Source organism: Hydra vulgaris, chromosome 11 (assembly GCF_038396675.1).
Source record: "Hydra vulgaris chromosome 11, alternate assembly HydraT2T_AEP".
NCBI classification, from domain to species: domain Eukaryota; kingdom Metazoa; phylum Cnidaria; class Hydrozoa; order Anthoathecata; family Hydridae; genus Hydra; species Hydra vulgaris.
Genome location: NC_088930.1, coordinates 32,345,472 through 32,363,230, shown reverse-complemented (window position 1 = coordinate 32,363,230; position 17,759 = coordinate 32,345,472). Strand labels below are relative to the sequence as shown.

General features: G+C 27.7%; 1 long non-coding RNA gene across 2 annotated transcripts; it reads left to right on the top strand.

Moving 5' to 3' along the window:
* The first annotated feature begins 953 nt into the window (after positions 1–953).
* On the top strand, positions 954–16,670 carry LOC136087587 (uncharacterized). Of its 2 annotated transcripts, XR_010641909.1 has the most exons (4): positions 954–1,023; positions 5,786–5,809; positions 5,913–5,942; positions 16,497–16,670. It is a non-coding gene; the product is annotated as an uncharacterized LOC136087587 (long non-coding RNA). The 2 variants fall into 2 exon arrangements; XR_010641908.1 differs by lacking the exon at positions 5,786–5,809.
* Positions 16,671–17,759: the final 1,089 nt, after the last annotated feature.

Genomic DNA, 17,759 nt, shown 5'->3' with positions numbered 1-17,759 from the left:
AATTGATCATAAATAATGACTGGATGCAAATAATATTACAATTAAAGGGTTTAGTACTAAAAAGCCCTAAACTTCAAAAGAGCAAAACATTTTGATAGCACATTGAACAGTGAAAACATGAAAAGTTTCAAGCTGTTCTAGTTATGGTGATTTTTAACTGGAGATGGATGGTGCTTTCAATGTCATTAAAATTTGTTAGAATGAAATTTTTGCTCAAAAATGTGATTTTAATTTGATAAAGTTTGTACCTTATTTTTTAATATTGGTATATGCTATCTTTTGATTTCCTCACACATCATTCAGCTACATTTAAAAGCAACAAACACACAACATTAAAAAAATTTTCTTTTTCATAGCCTTTCACCTGTTATAATGTTTTCAAAAAATATTTGAATTATAAGGCTCTTTACTCTTAATAATAAAATAAATATATTTTAAGTTATTTTAAATAATAAAATTTTTTTTTTGCATAAGCATAATCGAATGTGATTTAAATTCTGTGTTTGCTTATATAAAGCAAGCATGCATCTCATGGTTCATTCATATTGGTTGTAATTATTCATAGTACAACTATGTATGTCTTATCTGTGCTTTAAGCACCTGAGTCAATAAGTTAAATTTTAGTTTCAATAACACTGAACTTTTTTTCTTGTTTACTTATTAACTTAAATTTTTAAAACTTGAATAAGTAAACTTATTACATGGGATTTAGTTGCTTATTATTAACTTTAGGTCACTCAAAGTAATTTAAAAGAGTAGTCCTGTTATTGCCAACTTCTTTCCTTTAAAATTTTGAATTGGTTGTCGTTTTTTTTTCTATTTTTAAAATATTTTTCAAGTAATGCTGAGGAAATAATTTTATAGTTTTTTTTGTTAAAAATTTGCAGAAACTTTCATCACTATTTAATGTGTTTTATGTAATAACTTAATAAAATTAATTAATTTTAATCTTTTATTTAGAAATTATTTTCCATTCTTTTGGTTTGTTTTAATGCTATGTGTTTGGAGGTTTAGTATATGAAGGTACTTTGCATTTTTTATTATATTTATAATTACTATTTTTTATCCAATAAATGAGCTGTTTATTTTGAAAGTGGCATAAGTCACTTTGTTTTTAAACGGAGATTTTTAAAGACTTGCGTTTTAACATATACCATTATACCGTTGGCTAGCAAAACTTCTTTCCAAAATATCTTAATAATTTTCAACACGGTTTAAATTATTTTATAAATGAAGAGATACCATCACATTGTAATCATTGTTATCAATAAATTAAGTTTTTTGAAAAGGCGACTTATGCCGCTTTCAAATAAACATTTCAAATAATATAAGGATGTATTTTTAACCAAATAATTGTAATATTGTGCATAAAAGAGAGAATATTCATTTAATCTAGTCTAACATTTAAATCATGTTTAATTTGCAAAACTTTTATATGAAAATAAACAGATTTTATATGAATCCATAGTTGCAAATTAAGGCTTAATAAAATCAAGTTGGCACTGCCTAAGTTTTGTCATGAAAGGTACATGGGACCACTTTACTTTTGTGCAAACAAAATCGTACAAACTTTACTTCTTTTCTTCTCACAACAGGTTTACCTGTTTGTAAGATGTAGTTGGCGCAATTACATATCTTCATCAACAATAATTCAAAAATGCCTTTAAACTGATAATTTTAATTTTTTTACAAATATAAATAAATTAAATTTGTAATGGTACAAAAAGTTTGGTACAAATTTAATGTATTATCTACAATAGAGTATATAGATCAGCAATTACTTACTAGTTCACTTATTTTTTTCACAGTTCACAGCTTTTTCTTAGAAAAATTACTTACTAGTTCACTTATTTTTTTCACAGTTCACAGCTTTTTCTTAGAAAAAGAAAAAAAACTAAGAATAATTAATGAAGATCATCTACATACCTCAAGAACAATTTTATTTTTAATGGTGGATTAGAATGAAGCGCAATGTTGATTGCTTTATTTTCAAAAAATTGCAAGAAGCCTTCCGCAAGTATTATCATGAGTGAAAGTCCGGTTTTCCGGTTTCCGGTTTCCGGTTTGTGTGCTTTAATCATACCAAACATACGTGGCAGTATTGGGTCGCTTGAAGTAAAGACTTTCATATTCTTTTTTGGTAAATCGCCCTTTTTTATTCAATTTTGATAGATAAGTTCTTATTTCAGTAGCCAATTTAATGGTAGAGTCCTCTTTAATAGGACTTTCACTCATAATAATACTTGCGGAAGGTTTCTTGCAATTTTTTGAAAATAAACCAATCTACATTGCGCTTCATTCTAATCAACCGTTAGAAATAAAATCGTTTTGAGGTACATAGATGATAGCCATGCAAGATTTACAAATAAAGATAATGCCATCCGTTTTTTAACAAATATTAAACAGTCAACATCATACCATTAAACACACAATTGAATTGGAAGATGAAAATAAAAGATTAAATTTTTAGACATCCAAATAACCAACAATTTAGAAGGTAATTATGATTTTAACATACATCGAAAACAAGCAATAACAAATATTCAGGTAAAGCCCAATTCAAACCACGATCCAACAATCTTAGAAGGAAAATTTAAAGAATTTATTCATAGAGATTTATCAATTTGCTCTGAAAAATTTTTAAATAAAGAAATCGATTTCCTAATTAATGTATTTGCTGAAAATGGATGCAACAAGAAAAAATTAAAAAACCTTGCAAATATTGTTATTAAAAAAATGACACTCAAATAATGAAAAAGTATTATCTAGCAAGGAAGCAACCATGCCAACTATATCACTACCGTGGATCCCAATATTATCACCAAAACTTTGAAAAATTTTTAGGAAAGCAGGTTTGAGGGCAGTCTTTAAATCTAGTGCAAATCTTAAATCTTTGCTAACTTCACGTAACAAAACACAACTACCATCAAATAGCTTTCCCGGAGTATAACTAATAGAATGCTAGTTTAAACAAAAATATATCGGCAAAACAAAAATGAAAATAGCATTAAGAACAAAACAACACCAAAAAAATGTTTTTGAAGAAAAATTAGAACAATCTGCAATTGGGCATCATAAAATTAAATGTAGAATATATATAAAAATACTTATACGTGTATATATATATATATATATATATATATATATATATATATATATATATATATATATATACATATATATGTAAATTATGTTAGTGTATTTTACAAATAGAGTGCTCAATGTTCTTAAAGAACAGAGAAATAATAAATTATAGTTTTTATATATATATATATATATACATATATATATATATATATATATATATATACATATATATATATATATATATATATATATATATATATATATATATATATATATATATATATATATATGTATATATATATATATATATATATATATGTATATATATATATATATATAAAAACTATAATTTATTATTTCTCTGTTCTTTAAGAACATTGAGCACTCTATTTGTAAAATACACTAACATAATTTACATATATATGTATATATATATATATATATATATATATATATATATATATATATATATATATATATATTGAACAATCTAATAATTTCGTTAAAAAATATCAAATACTTGACTAACTAATTATACTTTTACTTTACCAAACTTAAATTAAAAAAATCTATATTCATTAAAAGCGCCTTAAAAACAACCTAAACAATGTTGCCATTTTGTTCATTTATCCCCTATGAAAAAGTCATACACTGAAGGCGCACTGTAACACAATTGTTGTTCCTGGCTTCTAAGTGTTATATTTCAATTGCTTGTGTCTAAAGCATTTAAAAAAATGACTTCATTAAGCACAAGCATTGCTTATACGACAACTGCACGAAGAAAAAAAAAACTACACAAGAAATACCAAACACAGTCGGAAACTACTCAACACTTAATGAGGTTCTATCAGCAGATCCTACTTCACAATGCTCTTCCCAACAAATCCTTTGTGCGATAATGTGCCTTAGAGTCATGGCTGTCCCAGAGACAGAGAAAATAAGCAAAGTTCGTGAAACCTCCTTAAAGATCCTCGAGAAATGATACCATTTCGAAGTTACCGATGACCTCCCATCCGTAGTTGTCATACTTTAATACACTCAGCAAAATTTTGACACTAGCGTAGTCCTTTTTGAGATGCACAGAGTGGGCCATCGGGAGAAACAGGTAATTGTTTCCATTGTGTTTATGAATAGGCGGCACTTAATTTCATGCGATACTTATAGCTTTTAACAGACTGGCAACATTGTTGCAGAAGTACAGCCCATCTTGCTGACTGAAGATGTTAGATATTCTTTGATGCCGCTTTTTCTAATCCGTGAGTTGTTCCGTGATTCCATGATCAGTTGATCCGTGAGCTATCATCAATCAAGTTCCACTGTTTGAGCCTGGATATCAGAAGCTCAGCATTCAATTTCGTAAGCCCGAGATCCCTAATTAAATTGTTTAGTCTAGTATCTCTCCAGTATTTGCCTTGCTATCTGACCTGCTGTCTCCTGAAGAGGAGACAGCAGGTCAGATAGGAGGAGTCGAAACATGCAGATTGGGGCTGTGTTGTACTGGGGTGATGGAAGAAGGTATGTCCGGATAAACGATCTGTTGGCAATTTTTCCGGTGCGAAGAATTTTTGAGTTTATTACGCAAAAGTAGCAGTGTTCCGTGTGCTCTCACCTAATTCGAGTAATAGCAAACTTTATGGCTCGTTCCTCTCTGTACTAACTTGTAACATAACACATAGTACTACATAAGAATTATTATAATTTGAGGACTGGAAATTTCAGAAAATAAAATGATTTCAAAATGGAACGTATTTGCCTATAGTACACGACTTATGACAAAACTTTGTAAATGACAACTCCTTGAAATAAACTAGATCTAAAGCATTCAAAGTTTATGAAAATTAATTAAAACACATCTAAGCGAGTAGCAACTGTTTAGTTTACCTTCAAGTGTTTTCTTGCAATATTTGCATGTGAAATGCGGTGCCCAAGATTTGTCTTAGTCCCTACAAGACATAGTCTGGCACGCCGAAGTATGTCTTGTAGGCCTCGCACATTATACGACTTGCTTCCACAGAATACTTTTTCGCTCTTGTCTTTATAAATTGTCCGCACACGTGGCAAAATGAATCAGTTGGATGCAAACAACCTCTTGATGCCATATCAAATAAATAACTTCTCTTCAACTACGAATCGTTACTAGCAGTTTAGTAATATCTAGGAAGATCTCGACATTGAAAGTAAACTGAGAATTTTCTCGAAAACAAGTGATTGTCCAAATTTCATTGTCCAGGTCACAGAAGCAAAGTTTTTCTGGAATAACAATTTTTCAACAAAAATTTTCAAAGAATAATAATAGAACGGAGTTGAAGTAGTAGTAGTAGTACTAGTAGTAGTAATAGTAGTAGTAGTAGTAGTAGTAGTAGTAGTAGTAGTAGTAGTAGTAGTAGTAGTAGTAGTAGTAGTACTAGTAGTAGTAGTAGTAGTAGTAGTAGTAGTAGTAGTAGTAGTAGTAGTAGTAGTAGTAGTAGTAGTAGTAGTAGTAGTAGTAGTAGTAGTAGTAGTAGTAGTAGTAGTAGTAATAGTAGTAGTAGTAGTAGTAGTAGTAGTAGTAGTAGTGTCATTCACTTTCGTTATTAAAGGGGTTTAATGGCTTTTCAAAACGCGTTTCTTAAAAACTAAAATAAAAATTTAAATAATTATTAGTTTGTTGTTGATTGTTCTTACTTTTCTAATTTTATAGCCTGTTTTCTTTTTTTAGAAGTAGTTAGAACTAAAATGACTGGTAAAATATTTTTTTTAGTACAATGTTTCTTTTTTAGTAAAGTGTTTCAGTTTAGTCTTTATTTTTTTAGAACATCTTAAGCAAGTATTGCTTTATTTTTTAGAGCAGTTAGAAGGAGCTGAAGGCCTTTTTAGTAAGTTCAATTCATTTTATTATTTACAGGTTAAGATTTGTAAAAGTTTGTGAAAGGATAAAATTATTGAATAAATGGAAGTTTTCAAAAGAATGTTGTGTTATGCTTCATTTTAAAGTATCTGAACATATATTTATTAGAAGTTTTTAATTTTGTTCTTAAATTGTTTCATCTTTTTCATTACTTTAGATAAATTTTTACTGACTGACATAACTTCATTTTTATTAAGAAATAATGTTGTGTATTGCAGTCTGCATTCTTTGTTAGACTAAAAATAACAGATTCTAATAAATGTTTTTTTATATATTAAATTTAAGTTCATATCATAAACAGTTTGTATTTTTTATTTAGTAAATTGTATATACTTATATATCTATATAAACTTATAAAAAGCTATGGATTTCCATAAATTTTCAATTAAAATGTCTCCTCTCTGTTTAACGAAAGTTTATTAGCAAAGGAGATCACTATTGGACACTCTGTTATTACTAAGGTCTTATGTATTTTTTGGTACCATAATTGACTATGACCATGTTTAAGAAATGTTTTACGAGTCACTAATTCATGAACACAATAATAAATATAAAAAATAATGCTCCCCTTTATTAATAAACTTACTTATTCTAAAACAATAAATCTGTAAAATAATGCTTTTGTAGTTTAAGATAAACTTTCTTTTTTTCTTTTGGTATTGCTAAGTTGTACTTGGCTTTCCTTCTCCGGTGCTTGCTGTTATTAAAAAGAACCTAATATCTAAAGTTACGTGGTCTTTACTAAATGTCAAGACCAATAAAAGCTAGCAAAACCAACAAGATTATGTTATATAGATAAGGCTGTCATTGTTGCTAAACTAATTAAAAGTTGTTCTTCAGAGTAGTAAAAAAAGGCGGGTCCTGGCTCATTTTTTTTTTCAACCATATCCTTAACCATAATCTCATATCATGTTTAGCTATAAACATATCCATATTCTCATAAGTCATTTAAACTAGTCGTAGTATGAAATGCTGTTTCTATCATCATAAAAAATACAAAGATTTTTCTGTGGATCTAAAGGACCTTAAAAAGTGCATTTTCAAAAAAAGTGTCTGAACCAAAATATAAAGATAAAGTTAGTATAACAACCATAATATTATGGTTACAAACTATGAACTCTGAGCTAAAAAAATTTTTTGTAATTTTGTAATTTTAAATCAATTTTTAGATCCTTTGGATCCATGTAAATTCGAAGAATTTTTCAAGCTATAATTTTATAACTGAAATCTCATTGAGGTCCTACGCATAATAGTAAATTACTCCTATTAAATCAGACTTATCAACTCTTTATTATCAACCCATGAGTTAAACGACTCAGGATATCCATACCACTTTAATAATGATTTGCTTTTAAGTTTACGAATAACTTTTTCAATCCTAAATATATTTTGATGCGTTTTTTGCATTTCTTGTTCATAAAAAGTACCTTGTATTTCTTCATTATTATGGTCATTTATTTATAAGTTGGTGGATCTGTAAACTGAATTTTTGAAACAGTAAAAACTTCTTCAGTCCATCTCGGTGTGTATCCTTTTTCAAAATTGTCTTCTTTTTAGTTATCCTAACTCTATCACCAATTGAAAACTTTGGTCTTACAGACTCTGATCGTACATTTCCATTTGGATTGAACCAAACAATATTCTCATTCTTTTTATCACTAGCTTCAACTGGTGTCATTTTAGTTGAAGAATGCTTTGTGTTGTTGTATTTACTTACCATTTCATCTAAAACGTCAATATATTTTCTAGTAGAATTAGCTGAAAAGTACTTAAACATTTTATCTTTCATTGTTCTATTCCAACGTTCAACTACGCAACTTTTTTCTTCATTTTCAGTTGAGTATAACTCAACACCTAGCGCTTTAACATGCTTATTATAAAATTCTAATCTACCCATATTTTTTGACACTTTCTTTCTTGTAAATTCGAAGAATTTCTAAAGATTTTATTTAAAGCGTTAGCAACATCAACTCAAGTTTTGCTCTTCAATGGAACAATCCATCCAAACTTCGAAAAAACATCAATCACCATTAATAAGTATTTTATACCGTCATTGAATTTGGAGAAAGATTGCATGTCAACTAAATCAGCAGCCCATATTTCATCGATTCCATTTACAATCACTTTTCTTTTTCTGAAATGTTTTACAACTGGTCTATGAAGTTCGTTTGCAAGTTTGTCAGTCCATTTCAGATCCTTTGAATCCATAAGAATTACTTCGCATGGGTCTGAAAGACCTACTTCTTTTTCCTCTTCTTTTTTAGATCCTTTGGATCCATGGAAAATCTTTGATTTTTTACTGATCATTTGTAGTTTTTTTGAGTAGTTTTAACACCCAATTCATAGGGGTCTGAAAGACCTAATTCATATGGGTCTGAAAGACCTAACCCAAACTTTGCTTTAGATGATATAATAGGTTTTATAATACCTCGTTCAATTCTTTCACGTATTGTTGGATTTTTTATAGAATCCATTTCTTCGATCATAATTTTATCAGCTAAATTTTTTTTTGCAGTATCATCGAAGTATTTATAAGCAAGATCGTGATGGTAAGCTGCATTATCAACTCTATCTATAGGTCTACTCCATTCTTTATATGCGTCAGTTGAAGTTAATCTTTCATCTAAATTAGTGTCTGGACCAGCAAAGTTCATTCCAGGTAAATTCATTTCACCAGGGAACTTTGCCCATGGTAATTTTGTTTTTTTAGTTATTGAATTAATTGAACTCACTAAATCTCCTCCTTTTTTTGATGATACAAATTGAGTTTTTGTTGGTCCACAAATAGCTCAAGTTCCACGTTGCACATTTCTATTGTTTTTACTCACAACATTTTGCAAGTTTATTGTATTTGTTTTGTTTCTACATTTGACACAGTACATTTTTATATATATAGAAATTTTTATATATAAAAAAAATCTTATACATAAAAATGGATATTATAGATTATTCATGGAAAGTAAATGAAAATAAGCGAAGTAATAACAAGTTGTTACCAAAAAGTATAAGAGGAATTATTGTTGGAAAGTCAAGTTGTGGAAAAACTACTTTATTATTAAATCTACTTTTAAGATCTGGTTGGTTAGATTATAATAGTTTACAAGTTTTTGGAAAGTCTCTTTTTCAACCAGAATACAAAATATTAAAAAGCTCTTTTGAAAAAAAATTGCCAAAAGAAATTATTAATGAACTATTTAAGCTACAAGACCAAATAGAAAAATTAAATGCAAATCCAGATTTTGCAATTGAAGAAGTTTCAAAAAATTTGAATGATAAAGCAGATATGGAGTGTAAGTTTTTTGAAACAGATGAAGATGTACCAAATCCTGAGGATCTTGATATTAACAAGAATAATTTGATGATATTTGATGATTTGCAATTAACAAAACAAAATAAGTGTGAAAAATATTATATAAGAGGAAGGCATAGTAATGTAGATTGTTTCTATCTTGCACAAAATTATTTCATGTTACCTAGACAAACTATTAGAGAAAATGCCAATTTTATTTGCTTATTTCCTCAAGATTCAAATAATTTAAGTCATATTTATAGAGATCATGTTTCTAGTGATATGAACGAAGATGAGTTTAAAAGATTTTGTAAGCATGCTTGGTCAGAACCTCATGGATTTGTTGTCATAGATTTATCTTCTAAAATAGATAGTGGAAAACATAGAAGTGGATTAGATAATTTTTATTTTCCATCTAAAGTTTAAAATAATTTTTTTGTATATAAAAAATGTATATAATATTGAATGATAAAAGTAGTCATATAAAAGAGAAGTTTGCTCCTATTATACAACTAAGTGAAGATAAAGATTATGAAATGGCATTAGTTGGCCTTGATACATTCTACAGTTTTCCAAATGTTGATTCTTCAAATAACAATTTTAGATATAGTTCAGATAATGGAGCAACTTGGATTGATATAAACATTCTAGAAAGTAGTTATGAGATTGATGATATAAATAAGTATATTGTGGAAAAAATTACTGAAAATAGTAAAACTATTAATGGAGTTGAAACTAGTATTATATTTTCAGCAGATAATAACACATTGAAAACAAATTTAAATTTTGAAGCTGGTTATAAAGTTGATTTTAGACCTATAAATTCAATTAGATGTGTAACAAATGATATAATAGCATCATCCTATGTAAATGGAACAACAGAAAACGTTATATATTCATTTTTCCCAAGTGTTGATCCTGAATATAAAATTATTCAAGAGCCATTAAACTTAATTTACTTACCAATAAAACTAAAAACAATTTCAAAGATGGAGACTAAATTGGTTGATCAATATGGAAATCTGATAAATTTACGAGGAGAAAAATTAGCTATTAGATTTCATATAAGAGAAAAAAAATAGGTTATTTTTTTTATAATGCATTATAAAAACAAAATGAGTAAATAAACTAATATTAAAGTAAATCTTTCACAAAACCAAATAGAAAAAGTTAAAAATGCAATTGAATGTGGTATTGGAGCTAGTAATAAATTATCGCATTCAGATTTAAATGGTGAACATGTATTAGCTGTAACAACAACACATTTGAATAGAATTAGAAAAGCATATGAAAAAGGTACTGTTGTATCAACTATTTTAAGTAAAACACAACTAGTACACAATTTTAAAATAGAGGGTGGATTTATTGGTGCACTTTTACCGTTTCTTTAGCATCAAGAGTTATACCACCACTTGCAACAGGACTGCTTTCAGGAGTAGCCTCAGCAGCTGAATCAACTATGATTAATAAAATTGCTGGAAATGGTATTGTGTACATGAAAAAGAATGGACAAGGAGTTAAATTAATATGTACAGGATCTGGTTTATATTTGAGACCATGGAGTAAAGGAAGTACTGATGATGGTCTGTCCTGACGTGCTGGAAATCGTTATACATCAACAGGATCAGGTTTATTATTAGGACCAAATTCTCCATTTACTAATATTCCATTTTTAAATATGATTCTTTGATTTTCAAATTGTATATAATAAAATTTATATATAATAAAATGTCAAAGGATGCTGTAAAGCATGCTAGCATGCTAGTGCATAAATTTATAAACAAATATAAAAAACTGGAACCATTTCCTATAGTTTTTAAACCACATAAAAATTTACAGCATCCTGCAATATTAATTAATGGAAGATATGATGTATTTGCACAACACAACATTACAATAAAATCTCTATTACATCAATATATTCTTTTAAAGTTTGGTGTAGTAGTTAATAAAGGTGTTGCGTTAGTTTCATTAAAACATGAACTTAGATTAAAAATGTTAAGTTTACAAGATTGTATAATAGCAGAGTCTGTTGATGATATTATAGTAACAATTGTAAATAAATCTTATTCTGATGTGTTAATAAAAAAAAGAGATTGTTTTTGTTCTGTTAATCGATTGTGTTAATTTTTTCATTTTTTTATTAAAAATGGAATACAATAATAAAATGTACAATAAAATTTATTCAGCTATACCCAGCGCCGTAACTAGCTTTTCTAGTGCCCTGTGCAAAATTTAATTTTTCGGCCCCCTAAGCCTAACTTTTTTTTGATATGGATATTATAAAAGATATTTTCGTCAGTTTAAAGTTCCATTTCACGGCCGCCTGCACCTGCCTAGTTACGGCACTGGCTATACCTACTGAGAATAACAATATTTACCCTGTTCTTCCTAATGCATCTGAAGAAAAATCTATTGAAAACCAAGATCAATCATATCGGTTACAAAAAGTTGGTGAGATTCAAAAAGAAATAGAGCGTGAGAGAGATAAGAGAATAAAGCTGAGTAAAAAATATCATAGAGCTGTAAAAATAATTTCTGCAATTGATAATGCATTACTAGCAAGCACAAGCATGTGAAGGTGCAACATTAGGAGCAGGAGTGTTATCAATAATAGGCGGACAAATTAATAAAAAAATGAATTTAAAAGCAGAAAAGCATGAAAAGATTAAAGTGTTTGCTGATTCAAAACTAAATACAATAAGCAATTATATTTCTAAAGCTTTAGTAGATGGGCATATAGATGACAAGGAATTTGAGTTAATACTTGGTGAACTTGAAAAATTTTAGACAATGATGGAGCAAATTAGAATAAAAGTTAAAAATGAAATTGATGCACAAAAAAAGTTGTCACTAATCGACCAAGGGAGAGAAGAAGCTATTAAAGTAATTCAAAGTTGGTTTAATAAAAAAATAGTCACTTAACATTTTATTGACAAATAATAAGATATGCAACATTTATATCCGTTCTTTTTAGAATTATCAGAGAGTAAAAAAAAGAATACAGCAGAATGATCGTAGTGAAAAGATTGGAGATTCACATTTACAGATAGACTTGTCAAAATTGTACAAGCCATTAATTGATAGTGAATCTAGAATAAAGGAGGATATAACCAAATTGCAAGATCAAGCTAATCAATTTGCTCTTACTTTTTAAAATGCATATCCTGAAATACTTACTTATGGATCTAAAGAAATAATGCCTTCTGATGAATTTTTAAAGTTGGGAAAAATTGCAACAGACTATCTTAGGATGTATACTTATAGTAAAAAGTCTACAGACACTAAATTTGGAATACATTCTAAAGAGGGTAAATTTTTTATAGGAAAAGTTCCAATATTAATTAATAATGATAATATAGATATAAATGGAATAAAATACATTGGTACTCCTGGTCTTTGGGAATAACTAACAAAGTCTAATCCTAATAAGGAAATATATAATATAGATGATCTTCACAATTATCGAGATATAATAATACAAACAGATGCAACTACTACTGATTCAGGAAAACCAAAGTCGTCTCAGAGTGAAAAATACAAAGAAATAATAGCCCCCATTTGGAGAGAGTTAAAGAGAACTAGAATGCTTGAGTATCAAAGAGAATCAAAGGTAACAGCAATAGGACCAATAACTCTCCCTAGCGATCCTATTGCACTCCTTGATATGCTTGAATTACGCATAGCTGCATGGAGAGCAGGTTATACTGGATCAAGAAATGAAGCTGTTGCAATTTGTGATGAATTGTTAAGACAAGGTGTTATGAATAGTGATCAGTATAAAGCAATGCAAAATAATCTAGCAGTATGATAAATGAATATAATAATATGAATATGATAATATGAGTATAAAAAATTAAAAAAAAATTGCGTACATAAAAATGCTATTTGTTAAAAATAAGAGATACGTTAAGAAGCAAGTTGTTGGAGGAAGTGGTATATTTGACAGTTTAATAAATTTATTAAACTGTCAAATATACCACTATTTATTTTTATTTACATACACTAACTCTATTTATTTACCACTATTTATTATTATTTACATACACTAACTCTTGTTAGAAAAGGTGATACTGAAGCAATTTTTAGAAACGCTCTTGCAGCTGCAGGAAAAGTTAATCTTGATAAAATATCATCGTTCATGCCACATGTGATTCGATCAGATTTAGAGAGAGTTAATCTTTACAAAAGTATTAAATCAAAAGTGACACTTCCAGTAACTTTTCGCGCAAGGCAGTGTGATACTATAACTGTTCCACAATCTACAACGTTTTCTTGGAGACTTAGCGTAAAGACATCTCCAGAAAAGCCAAGATACATTATTGTTGGATTCCAAACAAATAAGGATGGAAATCAAGAAGTTAATTCTTCGATATTTGATCATTGTGACTTGAAAAAAATGTACATTAGGCTTAATTAAGAAAGATATCCAGCTGCTGACTATAACTTATCATTTCCAAATCATCAATTTTCAAGAGCCTATAGAGATGCATCTGTATTTAGTGAAAAATTTTATGGAATGAACGATTTGATAACACAAAGCAACATAATTCCTTCAGACTATAAAGATTTATACCCACTCTTTGTTTTTGATGTTAGTAGACAATCAGAAAAATTAAAATCATCAGTAGTAGATGTACAAATTAAAGCAACATTTAATGCAGCTGTTCCACCAGATACTGAAGCGTTTGCTGTTGTAATATCGGATAAGTTTTTACACTTTCAATCAGACGAAAATAAGTTGAACGTTATTTATTAATTTTTTTTTGAATTGATTTAAAATTTTTTTTATCTTTATATAATAAAAATGTATTATACAAGGGAAAACTTGCAGAAGTTGTTAAAAGAAAATAACATTTCACAAACATCTAAAAATTATGTTACATTGTTAATGATTGCTGTAGATAATGGGTTGATTGATAAAGAATTATTCATGTCAAAAGCAACAGAAGCAACTGATGAGAAAAGACCAGTTGGAAGACCTAGAATACATCCAGTAAAAGAAGTAGATCCTTCGGATCCATGCAAAGTAAATGAGAAAAGACCAGTTGGAAGACCTAGAATACATCCAGTAAAAGAAGAGAAAAAAGAAATAGATCCAAAATATGAAAGATTAAGAACAATTAAGAAAAAACCAGTCACTATTAAATTAACAAACATGGAAACAGGAGAAGAAACAGTATATAAATCTTTATATAGTGCAATGCGTGAGAATGGTCATGGATATAGATATCTTGAAATGCGTGATGGTAAGATTGAAAATGGTTATAAGATTAAAATATTAAATTCTGAAAAATTAAAAAAAAAAAATATTTATATATATATAAAAATGGGATCTGATAATTTATTTGAAAATAAAATTGCGATTGAATTGTTAAAAATAATATTGAAAAAATAAATTGGAGTTTGTTATCTGAAAATCCAAATGCAATTGAACTATTGAAAGATAATTTAGATAGAGTAGATTGGCATATGCTATCTTTAAATCCAAATGCGATTGAAATATTAAAAGAGAATTTAGATAAAGTAGATTGGATTTGGTTATCTAAAAATCCAAATGCCATCGAGATATTAAAAAATAATTAGATAAAGTAAATTGGGATGTTTTATCTTTGAATCCAAATGCGATTGAAATATTAGAAGCTAATCTAGATAAAGTAAATTGGCATTGGTTATCATATAATCCAAATGCTATTAAACTATTAATAAATAATTTAGATAGAGTAGATTGGCATATGTTATCTTTAAATCCAAATGCGATTGAATTGTTGAAAAATAATATTGAAAAAATAAATTGGAGTTTTTTATCTGAAAATCCAAATGCCATCGAGATATTAAAAAATAATTTAGATAAAGTAACTTGGTGGGCATTATCTGAAAATCCAAATGCAATTGAAATATTAAAGAATAATATTGATAAAGAAGATTGGAAATATTTATCTAAAAATCCAAATGCGATTGAACTATTAAAAGATAATTTAGATAAAGTAGATTGGTATATTTTATCATCAAATCCAAATGCAATTGAAATATTAAAAAATAATTTAGATAAAGTAAATTGGGATGTTTTATCTTTAAATCCAAATGCGATTGAAATATTAGAAGCTAATTTAGATAAAGTAAATTGGAATTGGTTATCTTTAAATCCAAATATCTTTACATATGATTATGAAAAAATAAAAGAAGCAAATAAATATTTGCTTGAATTGAATGTTTTTTTCATTACTCCTTATTATCTAGAATTATCAATTATAATATATGGAAGATAAGAAGCACTTAAATTATTCCTTAAAGAACCAGAAAATGAGATTGAGATAAAAGCGAGAAAAATTTGGAATTTTTAATTAAATTTCAATTAAAAATTTATTAAGTAATGCTATTTATTAATTCTTATAGAGGATGGGGATGCATTTAAATTTCATTTGAAATATTGACAAGAAAAAATATTTTGAAAAATGATATAAAGAAATTTTTTCTATTAAAAAAATCTTACATATATAAAAATGGGAAATAAAACGGTAAAAGAATTAAAACAAATCGCTAAAGAGCGAGGAATTAAATATTATTATAATATGCGAAAAAGCGATCTCATAAGAGCGTTATCGCACACACAGATGGGTACAGAGTATCTACTTGATGAGCCTATTCCAGAAATATCATCAACAATTTTAGCTCAAACACCTTTTCAGCCTATTACACAAATTAGAAAAGAAATAAATAAAAAGATTAATTCTCTTGCAGATTGGATTGTATCATATGTTCCAGAACCAATTAAAAAGGTTGCGAATAAACAAGTTGATGAATTAAAATCTAAAGTTTTAAATTTGTATCAAAAATTTGGAATTAGAAAGGAGATAGAAACAGCATTTCATACTACGACTAGTTTAAATGACTTATGAAAATATGGATATGTTTATAGCTAAACATGATATGAGATTATGGTTAAGGATATGGTTGAAAAAAAAACGAGCCAGGACCCGCCTTTTTCTACTACTTTCAGCGAAAAATGGCAGAGCCAAAAAAAAGCTGCCGGGACAATGGCAGCCCAAATAGATGAATTTGTATTTTACATTTTTCAGATAATATATCAAGTCAAATTGTTATTTATTTATTACTAAACCGTATTACGGGTTGCATACTGCTAGTATTAATAAATCATAAATTGTTTATTAAGACATTATCTCAAGCCACTTCTTGACTTCATCTTTAAATTTTTTTGTTTTATTTATTTAGATGAGAAGATCGTGTTCTTACGATATTTTACGCTATACGCAAATTACTTGAGGTAACTTCTGCATTATGTTCCACGACTAAAAAGAACCAGATAGAAGGTGATAATTAATAAATAACTTATTTAAACCATAAAATATCTTAAATTATTTGTTTAACTGTTTACGATTTTGTATAAATAGAGCAAATATTTTGTAAATAATTTTTGTTTATTTGTTTTTTGAAATGTTGTTTAGATACAATGTCTTTGCCAGTAATCAATAAACCTACTCGAGTAAATAAAACCTCAAAAACAGCAACTGATAATATACTTATTAACAATTACTTAAAAACGTCATTTCAGTTAGGCATTTTTAAAACAGATATAAGCGATCATTTCGCGATCTACAACACTATTAAAAAAAATTTATGGATATTCAGCCAAAGTTTACAAACTTAAAAAAACGTAACTTAGCCATCAATAATACAAATAAACTATTGAATAAATTAAATTTAGAAAATTGGAATGATGTCTATTACTGTCATAATACAAACGAAGCTTTTAGTATTTTTTTAGATAAACTTTTAGCGATATTCTACGAAGCTTGTCCATATGAAGAAATACAAATTAAAACAAAAGCACTTAATAACCCTTGGATGAATAAAACACTTTTAAAGTGTTCCAAAAGAAAAAAAAACTACACAAGAAATTCTTAAAAAATAAGGTACAGAGAATGAGAAAATATACAAAAATTATAAGAGTTTTTATAAGCATCTTCTTAAAAAAACAAAAAAAATGTATTATAGTAAACAAATTAGCAATTCCAAGTTTGATGTTAAAAAAACATCGTCATTAATTAACGACATAATGGGCCGAAGTCAAATAAAAAGTTCAGTACTACCTCAAAGAATTAATATTAATAAATCAGATATATTTTGTCCTTATAAAATATCAAACGAGTTTAATAAATACTTTACAAATGTTGGGATTAGTCTCGCAAACAAAATTATACCAACTTCTGCGTCATTTAAGACACATCTAAAAAAATCAACAGATGAAACAATGTATGATAGAGACTTAACTTTTCTTGAACTTGACGCAACTTATTTTTCTTTAAAAAAAATTAAATCTCCAGGATTTGATGAAATTCCCAGTAATATCCTTATATCTAACAAAAAAAGCATTAGAAAACCTTTGTTCCACATAGTCAGGTTGACTATGATCTTTAGATCAAGGAGTTTTTCCTGATATACTTAAGCTTGCAAGAGTATACCCAATTTATAAAA